Source organism: Peromyscus maniculatus, chromosome 13 (assembly GCF_049852395.1).
Source record: "Peromyscus maniculatus bairdii isolate BWxNUB_F1_BW_parent chromosome 13, HU_Pman_BW_mat_3.1, whole genome shotgun sequence".
Lineage (NCBI taxonomy): Eukaryota > Metazoa > Chordata > Mammalia > Rodentia > Cricetidae > Peromyscus > Peromyscus maniculatus.
Genome location: NC_134864.1, coordinates 6283642 through 6293828, shown reverse-complemented (window position 1 = coordinate 6293828; position 10187 = coordinate 6283642).

Sequence of the window (10187 nt, the reverse complement as noted above, 5' to 3'; positions counted from 1 at the left end):
CTTCTTGGCTTGCAGGCAGCTGCCTTCTCCTGCATCTTCACAAGGTCCTTTTTGTGTGCCCTGCCATAGCTTCCTTCTCTGATGAGAACACTGGTCCTTCTGTATTGAAACCTACCTGCATGGCATCATGCAGGAATACAATTCAGTCCATGATCATTGCCTTCTATGGTAAACAGGATTTGTGGTTGTTAAAGATCTTTTTTTTTGTTTGTTTGTTTGTTTTTTTGTTTTTGTTTTTTTTTTTTTTTGTTTTTCGAGACAGGGTTTCTCTGTGTAGCTTTGCGCCTTTCCTGGGACTCACTTGGTAGCCCAGGTTGGCCTCGAACTCACAGAGATCCGCCTGGCTCTGCCTCCCAAGTGCTGGGATTAAAGGCGTGCGCCACCACCGCCCGGCAGGTTGTTAAAGATCTTAAAACAGAATTACTCTGGATTATTCAGGTGGCCTGATGGAATACCGAGGTTCTCATAACAGGGAGAGGAGATGGTTAGGGAGAGAGAGGAGGCTGCGGGGGTGGGGGGCAGAGGCAGAGGCTGGAGTGAGCATTGTGTAGGTGGCAGAAGACCCTGAATGCAGGTACCTAGGAGACACTGCAAGGACAAGGCCCCTGAGTCTCCCCTGGAACATTCAATGTAGAAACCCCCCTGCCAGCACCGAGATTGTCACACAGCGAGTTCCATTTCAGACCTCTATTATCCAGGAGTGTAAGGAGGTAAGTTTATGTTAGCCAATACACTATCTGCATTAATTAGCAGCAACAGAAAACCGATATAATTATACATTCACAAATATAAATCCTCTGGTGCAGTCATACCATCTACCACACTGGTTTAGGACCTGTTCTAAAAATAATTAAAAATAGATTTAGGGTCCTTGCCGCCAAGCCTGACAGCCCGAGTTTGATCCCTGAAGCCACAGGGAAGAGAATGACTCTCACAAGTCTTCTCTGGCCAGCTATGTGCTCGCCACTGCCTCTAAGTCCAGTTGGAGGGGACCCACCGCCCTCTGCTGGCTTCCATGGGCACCTGCACACACGTGGTATACTCACACAGATAGAAATAAAAACAAAAGAAAATCTTTAAAAAAAAATACATCATTTTTTATTTTTTATTTTTTTGTTTTTTCAAGACAGGGTTTCTCTGAAGCTTTGGAGCCTGTCCTGGATCTCGCTCTGTAGACCAGGCTGGCCCCAAACTCACAGAGATCTGCCTGGCTCTGCCTCCTGAGTGCTGGGATTAAAGGTGTGTGCCACCACCGCCAGACCATTGTTATTATTTTAAACACACTGTTATGATTTAAAGCAACTAAGAATGAGGAAATCTTAAGTTTTTTACTTCATTTTCCCGTGCTCCGTCTCCAGCAATCATTTCCTGCCACAGAGCCAAGCTGCAGGGTGCTGTCCTTCCTTTCTCCCTAAAGAATGCCTTTTAACATTCCGGCAAGGCAGGTCTGCCCGAAGAAAATCCCATCGATTTTTGTTAAAGAAAGCCTTTACTTCTGTTTGAATTTTGAAGACTAATTTCATGGGATGTAGAGTTTAGGTTAACGTAGATTTTCTCCTCTAATTCCCTGCGTGTTTTTTGAGGAAAAGTCAAATGCAGTTCTGACCTCTGTTCTTCTCTCAGGAAAATGACTCCCTCCCACCCCACCTTCTGTGGAGTGGAAGTTTCCATCCACGGTGTGCTGATCCCACCGCTCTGGGCCTCTGGGAGGTAGCACACTGTGGCTGGAACTCTGGGCAGAGTAAAGCCATTGGCTTCCTGGTTGGGAGGCAAAAGAGGAAGTGGAAGTGTCTAGGGTTCCACTTGCCACTTGGCTTCCTTCCAGTGAGCTAAACTTTCCCACAAGGCCCCACCTTTCAAGTGCCCCACCCCCCACCACTTCCAATAATGGCACAGACTGAGAACCAAGATGTCAACATAAGGTCTGGGGGAGGGGCATTTCAGATCTAAACTGTACAGAGCCCCACCTCCTGAATCTGGGTGTGGCATGCACCCCCCTGTTTGACTTTGGTGTTCTTTTTCCTCCTAGCTTTCTCTTCACACACAGGTTGCCCCCTTTTATAGTTGGCCTACAGTTATCAGATTTTCTGCTCTCTTGTGTTCGCTCCTTGCTTTAGAAGCACCTATTCAGAGCCAGGAGGTGGTGGCGCACACCTTTAATCCCAGCACTCCGGAGGCAGAGGCAGGCAGATCTCTGAGTTCAAGTCCAGCTTGATCTATAAACTGAGTTCCAGGACAGCCAAGGCTACACAGAGAAATTCTGTCTCTGGAGGGAGGTGGGAGGGAGAAAGAAAGAAAAGAAGAAACATGATTTCATTCATCTTCAGGTTCGGGGACTCTGTCAACAGGAGTGTGGAGACAACAGACACATTCTTCATTCAAATTTCAGTGTTTTTTATTTCTAACATCCCTTTTTTCTTTCATTAGAGTTCCCTCCTCTCTGGCTACAACATCTGTCTGATCTTGCACATTGTCTATTTTTTCTGTTAGAGGCTTTGGCATATTAATGATATGTCTAGCTTTGAAATCCATGGTTGTTGTAGTTTGAATGGCCCATCTGAACTCAGGTCAAAATTTGTCATTTTGATGGTGTCCATGATCAGGTCGTAGGAACACATCTCTCAGGAGGGGAATAAGACCAGAGTTGTGGGAACAAATCACTTCAAGTGGGGTTCATTGTCACGTGCTCTTTCTCACTTCCCTGTGCATCCTCGCCGTGAGAGGCCATCTACTACGTTATACTGCAGTGAGAGGCCATCTACTGCATTATACTGCAGTGAGAGGTCATCTACTGCGTTATACTGCAGTGAGAGGCCATCTACTGTGTTATACTGCAGTGAGAGGCCATCTATTGTGTTATACTGCAGAGAGAGGCCATCTACTACGTTATACTGCAGTGAGGGGCCATCCAGTGCGTTATACTGCAGTGAGAGGCCATCTACTGCGTTATACTGCAGTGAGAGGTCATCTACTGCGTTATACTGCAGAGAGAGGCCATCTACTGCATTATACTGCAGAGAGAGGCCATCTACTGCGTTATACTGCAGAGAGAGGCCATCTACTGCATTATACTTCAGTGAGAGGCCATCTATTGTGTTATACTGCAGTGAGAGGCCATCTACTGCGTTATACTGCAGTGAGAGGTCATCTACTGCGTTATACTGCAGTGAGAGGCCATCTACTGCGTTATACTGCAGTGAGAGGTCATCTACTGCATTATACTGCAGAGAGAGGCCATCTACTGCGTTATGCTGCAGTGAGAGACCATCTACTGCGTTATACTGCAGTGAGAGGCCATCTATTGCGTTATACTGCAGTGAGAGGACATCTACTGCATTATACTGCAGTGAGAGGCCATCTACTGCGTTATACTGCAGAGAGAGGACATCCACTGCGTTATACTGCAGTGAGAGACCATCTACTGCGTTATACTGCAGTGAGAGACCATCTACTGCATTATACTGCAGAGAGAGGCCATCTACTGCGTTATACTGCAGTGAGAGACCATCTACTGCGTTATACTGCAGTGAGAGGCCATCTATTGCGTTATACTGCAGTGAGAGGACATCTACTGCATTATACTGCAGTGAGAGACCATCTACTGCATTATACTGCAGTGAGAGACCATCTACTGCGTTATACTGCAGTGAGAGGCCATCTACTGCGTTATACTGCAGTGAGAGACCATCTATTGTGTTATACTGCAGTGAGAGGCCATCTACTGCGTTATGCTGCAGTGAGAGACCATCTACTGCGTTATACTGCAGTGAGAGGCCATCTACTGCGTTATATTGCAGTGAGAGGCCATCTATTGTGTTATACTGCAGTGAGAGACCATCTACTGCATTATACTGCAGTGAGGGGCCATCTAATACGTTATACTGCAGTGAGGGGCCATCTACTGCGTTATACTGCAGTGAGAGACCATCTACTGCGTTATACTGCAGTGAGAGGCCATCTACTGCGTTATACTGCAGTGAGAGGCCATCTACTGCGTTATACTGCAGTGAGAGGCCATCTACTGCATTATACTGCAGTGAGAGGCCATCTACTGCATTATACTGCAGAGAGAGGCCATCTACTGCATTATACTTCAGTGAGAGGCCATCTATTGCGTTATACTGCAGTGAGAGGCCATCTACTGCATTATACTGCAGTGAGAGACCATCTACTGCGTTATACTGCAGTGAGAGGCCATCTAATACGTTATACTGCAGTGAGAGGCCATCTACTGCGTTATACTGCAGTGAGAGACATCTACTGCATTATACTGCAGTGAGGGGCCATCTAATACGTTATACTGCAGTGAGAGGCCATCTACTGCGTTATACTGCAGTGAGAGGCCATCTACTGCGTTATACTGCAGTGAGAGACCATCTATTGTGTTATACTGCAGTGAGAGACCATCTACTGCGTTATACTGCAGTGAGAGGCCATCTACTGCGTTATACTGCAGAGAGAGGCCATCTATTGTGTTATACTGCAGTGAGAGGCCATCTACTACGTTATACTGCAGTGAGAGACCATCTACTGCGTTATACTGCAGTGAGAGGTCATCTACTGTGTTATACTGCAGTGAGAGACCATCTACTGCGTTATACTGCAGTGAGGGGCCATCTACTGCATTATACTGCAGTGAGGGGCCATCTAATACGTTATACTGCAGTGAGGGGCCATCTACTGCGTTATACTGCAGTGAGAGGCCATCTACTGCATTATACTGCAGTGAAAGGACCCTCGGCAGAGGCAGCCTTGTAATCTTAGGCTGTTGGACTTCCAGAAACATGAGCCAATGTAAATTCTGTCCCTCATACTTTACCCAGTCTGGGGCACTCTGCTAGGAAATGGAAAACTAAGACACCCAGACATGAATGTGACAATTCATACATTCCTGCCATATTTGACTGTGGCTTAGATGCTTGTTTGGTCTCTTCAAACTGTGTGTGTGTGTCTGTCTGTCTGTCTGTCTCTGTCTATCTGTCTCTCTTATCTCTCTCTGTGTGTCTCTCTGTCTCTGTCTCTGTCTCTGTCTCTCTCTCTCTCTCTCTCTTATACTTTATAAATTGTGTTGTGAGTTAGACATAGTATTGGTGGAGGTGTGTTCATGGTGCAGACCTTCAAGTAGAAGGTCCACAGAGGAGGTATTTAAAGTGAGCCTGTGTAGACCTTGTAGAAGGTCCACAGAGAAGGTATTTAAAGTGTGCCTGTGTAGACTTTGTAGAAGGTCCACAGAGGAGGTATTTAAAGTGAGCCTGTGCTCATGGGTCCCCATGGAGATTTGGATTCTCAGACTTGACAACTTCAATCCTCTAGAAATTTGCTGATTATAGTTCAGGTTTTTCTACCTCAAAATGGTTTCTTCCTGGTCTATCTGGTTAAGTTGGGATTCTCTGTGTCTGTCTCTCCAATTTCAGAGGCATCCATTTGTTCCGTGGACTCTTGTGACACAATTCTAAGGGGAGTTGTTGATTTGGGGGTCTGTTTAGATTTTCATTGTTTTCTAGGGACAGGATAGGGTTTCCTAAGACCCTTCCTTCCATGCTGAACCAGAAAGACAAAAGCTCTTTTCAAACAAGGCATTTCCTCCTTGCCTGCGTAGACCCGTCAACAACCAGATCTTGGCTGCATAGCTGACCAGTGTGTGTGCTGGGATGGCCACACTCAGACGCTATTTTAGAAATGAGTGGGAGCGTGAGATAGACGAGCACAACACACAGAACAGAACAGCGAGGGGGAGGGGGAGGGGGAAGCCTGGTGCATTAACACTGACTTGGCAGGTTTTGACTCATTAGAGGACAATGCTATCAAGGAAGTAAAGCATGAAAACCCAAACAGACATCAGGACCCACACCACATTCCATGCAGGGAGGGCATTAGGACAGAGAAAAGGGGAAGTCAGCTGTTAGGGGCCCACTCAGGGGTGGCGTGGAGATGCCGGGTGTGGAGGGAGGAGATGAAAGTGGGGTTAGAAGAAGGGACGAAGACAGACGTGGTTTTGTGGTGAATATGCAACCCACGTATGTGCGTTTGAGAAGTCCGGGAATCCCAGAATGGCGGTGTCTTTCACTGTCGCACTGTTGTGTGCAGGTCATAGGGAAGTCAGCCAGAATGAGTTAGTTTGAATCGCTTCTCTTCTTTTGTGTCTCCAAGAGGACAGGAAGAACCCATTTCTTTGCGGAGTGAGCTGAAGAGTGGAATCAAGACTGTACCCACTGTGAACCAGAAATGTAACTGCCTTGTGTCCCCTGTTGTGGGATGAGATAGCACAGGGCAGGGCCTGGGGCAGAGTAGGTGGTGACTGCTCTCGAAGCTCCTGAGGTCTGATTTGTCTAATGCTTCATGATGGCTCAGTTTTTGTTGTTTTTGTTTGTCAGTTTGTTTTGTGTTTTGTTTTTTTTTTTTCAATTTGTCATATTTTTTACATTGTGTGTATGGGTGTTTTGCCCACATGTATGGCTGTGCACCACAATGTGCCTTATGCCACAGAGGCCAGAAGAGGGCATTGGATGTCTTGGAACTACAGTTATAGAAGGTTGTGAACCACCAGCAGGTGCTGGGAATTGAACCTGAGTCTTCTCAAAGAGCAGCCAGGGCTCTTAGCACCGAGTCATCGCTCCAGCCCCATGACTGTCTGTTTTGAAATGAATATTTGTGTTCCTTCCATGAGCGCGTTAATTCCCCGTATGATGGCGTTTGGAAGGTGAACAGTCTTAAATGAGGTCCCGAGAGCCGGACTGTTGTCCTTCTAAGGAAGAGACATGAAAGCAGGGCTTGCTGTCCACCCTCTGCGAGCCCTGAAGAGAGCACCCACTAGGAACTAATGGCATCGTGACCTTGGACATCCCAGAGCCAGACTCACAAAAGATAAATTTCTGTTACTTAAGCCTAAGGTATTTGGTTATAGCAGCCCAGACAGACTAAGATATTTCTGGCTCTCCCCTATTCCTAAGTCATTCTATAAGCCCCTGGGATGCGCTCCAACAAGAGATCATGTGCTACTTCGACTGGTGGCTGCAGCTGTTACCATAGCAACCACAGCTGGGCCCTTGACCACACTGCACCTCTGGCAGGCTTCGCTTAGACTTCAAAGGTCAGTGGGCTCTGCGAAGAAACATCACGTACTCACTCAGATTCTCCTCCTTCTTCTAAAGCATCGCATGTAACAGGCATGTTGGGAAAATAGAGGAAGAAGGAGATGGGAGGGGAGAGGAGAGGAGAGGAGGGAAGACAGAAGCAGTCTTGAAAACTCAGAATCAATCAATCTATTCTGATTTAACCCCAGCTTCATTTTAAAGGGCTAGACTAGAACTGATCCCCATCTGCCTCAGAGGACACTCCACAGAATAATTCTGACCATAAGACCTTCACATTTCTCTCTCTCTCTCTCTCTCTCTCTCTCTCTCTCTCTCTCTCTCTGGTTTTTCGAGACAGGGCTTCTCTGTGTAGTTTGGTGCCTGTCTTGGATCTTGCTCTGCAGACCAGGCTGGCCTTGAACTCAGAGAGATCTGCCTGGCTCTGCCTCCGGAGTGCTGGGATTAAAGGTGTGCGCCGCCGCCGCCGCCGCCGCCGCCGCCGCCGCCACCACCACCACCACCACCCAGCTCACATTTCTCTTATGTGTATTTTCTACAGCTACCAACAGCTCATAACTGAAGAAATGAGACCCCTTATTATAAGACGTGCACAAATTATTCTCAGGATCAGAATTCCATCTCTTAAAGCAAATCTGGGAAGGAAGGCAACATACGACAGGAAGTCTGAGGAAGTTTCCTCCCAATTTAAGACCTTGACTGATTTCCAGGCTGAGGAAGCCCTCAGAAGGATGGGCACCAACTAGCCAGCTTGTCCCACAGGAGGAACCAGGTGACGAAGGGACAGTACAGTACATGACATGTCAGCAGGCCACACTGAGACCTGCTGGGGATAGAACATAAGGAGAGCATTAACCATTTGAACTCTGGGCAACTTTCAACTCCCAGCTGTGGGATGACAAGAGGGTAAACACCATCTACAAAGCTGTGCGCGTATTCCCAAGACCTCCGAAGAACGCAACAGTGTCACGCCTGATGTGACTGCTGATCCTGTGGTTTAAAAAAAAAAAGTCCCTTTTGGCAGGTGACTCCCGCCATACTTGCCTCTAGGGAGAAGCCAGATTTCTCCGCTGAAAGCCTTACAGTGGCACAGTGACATTTCTGTGGAGAGGGCTGTCACTGTCTTGCACTGTGGACAGAGCCAAGAGAGAATCCTAGCACGGACCACACGCCTCAGCCTCCCCCAAGAGCAGCTAAAAGGCTAGTGTGTTTAGCTGAACATGCCTCACATCGTGCTGGCCTGAAGGGGAATGACCTCAGAGAATGACCTCTTAGAAACAGCCTGGGCTGGACGTTCTGAGTCCACGGATCTCCCCTGCTCGGCTCATCTTCCTGATGTCTCCGTTGTTGGCCGCAGCTGACGAAGCCGCTTTCTCCACCGGCTATTCATATTTTAGCTTGCTGGCAAAAGCTCGAAGACAGAGCTGCCCTCGAAGAAGGCCTGGGATCCTCAGCTGCGCATCTAGGCGTGCTCAGGGGTGGGGGTGTTGGCTCTTACTTCCACGGCACAGACTCATGGGGGTCAAACAGTTCTGCCTACAGATATTCCTCACACCCACCCCAGCTTTCTCCAGGACCAATGACAATTGCTGAGCAAGGGCCAGCCATTTCACACCTATATGTATTTATTGCCGTCTGCTCTGGAGGCACGTGGAAGAAATGTTCAGTGAATTTAAAGGATGCAAATTACAAAAATATGGAAATTAATAACCAAATTGGGCATAGCTTTTATCCTACTTTGACCATAAAGGAAATCCCTGATGCCCCACACAGGTGTTTACAGAACCCGTGTTTGGTGGGTCCAGAGTGCAGCAGTTTACAGAGGCAGAGGGAGTGATTGGGTTCAACCATACAGGCAGAAGAGAGTTTATGATTTCTGAACGTTGGGGTGAGCATTCTAAGTGAAGCAGGAACACATTTATAATCTCCACCTCCATTCTAAAATCTTATCCCCATGCACACAGGTATGTAGCTCCCTCCATCAAAGAAGCTTCATTTGTAGCAGATGGAGACTATCACAGAGAGCCATAAATGAGCAAAATGCCAAGAACAACAAACTGTGGCGTGCCCAGCCCCTGTTGATCGACCACCCGACCCCTACACCGAAGGCTCGGGAACATGGCTGAAGAGGGGTGTGGCAATCGTGAGAGCCAGAGGAGCAGGATGTCCTATGCTGTGAGATAGTGTCTCCTGTATGTGATGGAGAAGCTGCAGCCAGAACTTCTTAACAATATGGTCACCTAAACAAGATCCGCACAGTGAGAGCATTGGCTGATGTGTCAGTGTAGAGAGCAGAAATCTAACAGGGCATGGCCTCAGAGGAAGAAATATAGGCAATTAATGGCTGCAAAAAGAGACAGACAGACAGACAGAGACAGACTGAGAGACAGAGAATTAGTCTTCTCTTGGGGTAATCCCCCTGATAGGTCAGCCCTAAGCACATACATATAGGAGCAATACTAAATGGTTTCTATAACAATAATAATTAAAGAGGAAGAGGTCATGACCTTGAGAGGGAGTAGGGAGGACTTGGGAAGAGTTCAAGAGAGGAGAGAGGAAGGAGAAAAAGATGTGAATACAATGTGAATGCAGAAAATTTTAAAAAGAAGTTTTAACTTTTAAAAAAGAAGTAAGTCCAGTATTCCCACTGGGAAGAGCACAGAACCTAAACAAACAGCAAAGCACCTCAAAATCCCGACCAGCTGATGGAGGGGTTACAAAAATGCGAAGGTGTGGAATCTCTTTCCAGAAACTAACTTCTCGGTTGGTCCAGGCTGCAGCCTTCCCCCTTTCCCTGTGTGAGATTGATTCCTAGAAGAAACTCCACTTCCCCGGAATGCCTTGACTCCCAGTTTGTTAGCCAAAGGGAGGGCATGCCTTCATCCCTGCCAGGCCAGTTCCATGCCCCAGCTCCTCGTTCTAATTCTTCAGTCTTGAAGCACACATGTCTGTGTCTGAAACATATGCCGTGAACAGAGTACGAGGGGGCCGAGGTTAGAGTGCGTTCTGTTTGTGCCAGGCAGCTGAGCACAAGAACCGTTCCTTTACGATGTCTGGACTTTTGGTTGCTTTTGGAAGGCTGGCACAAGCAGCTCC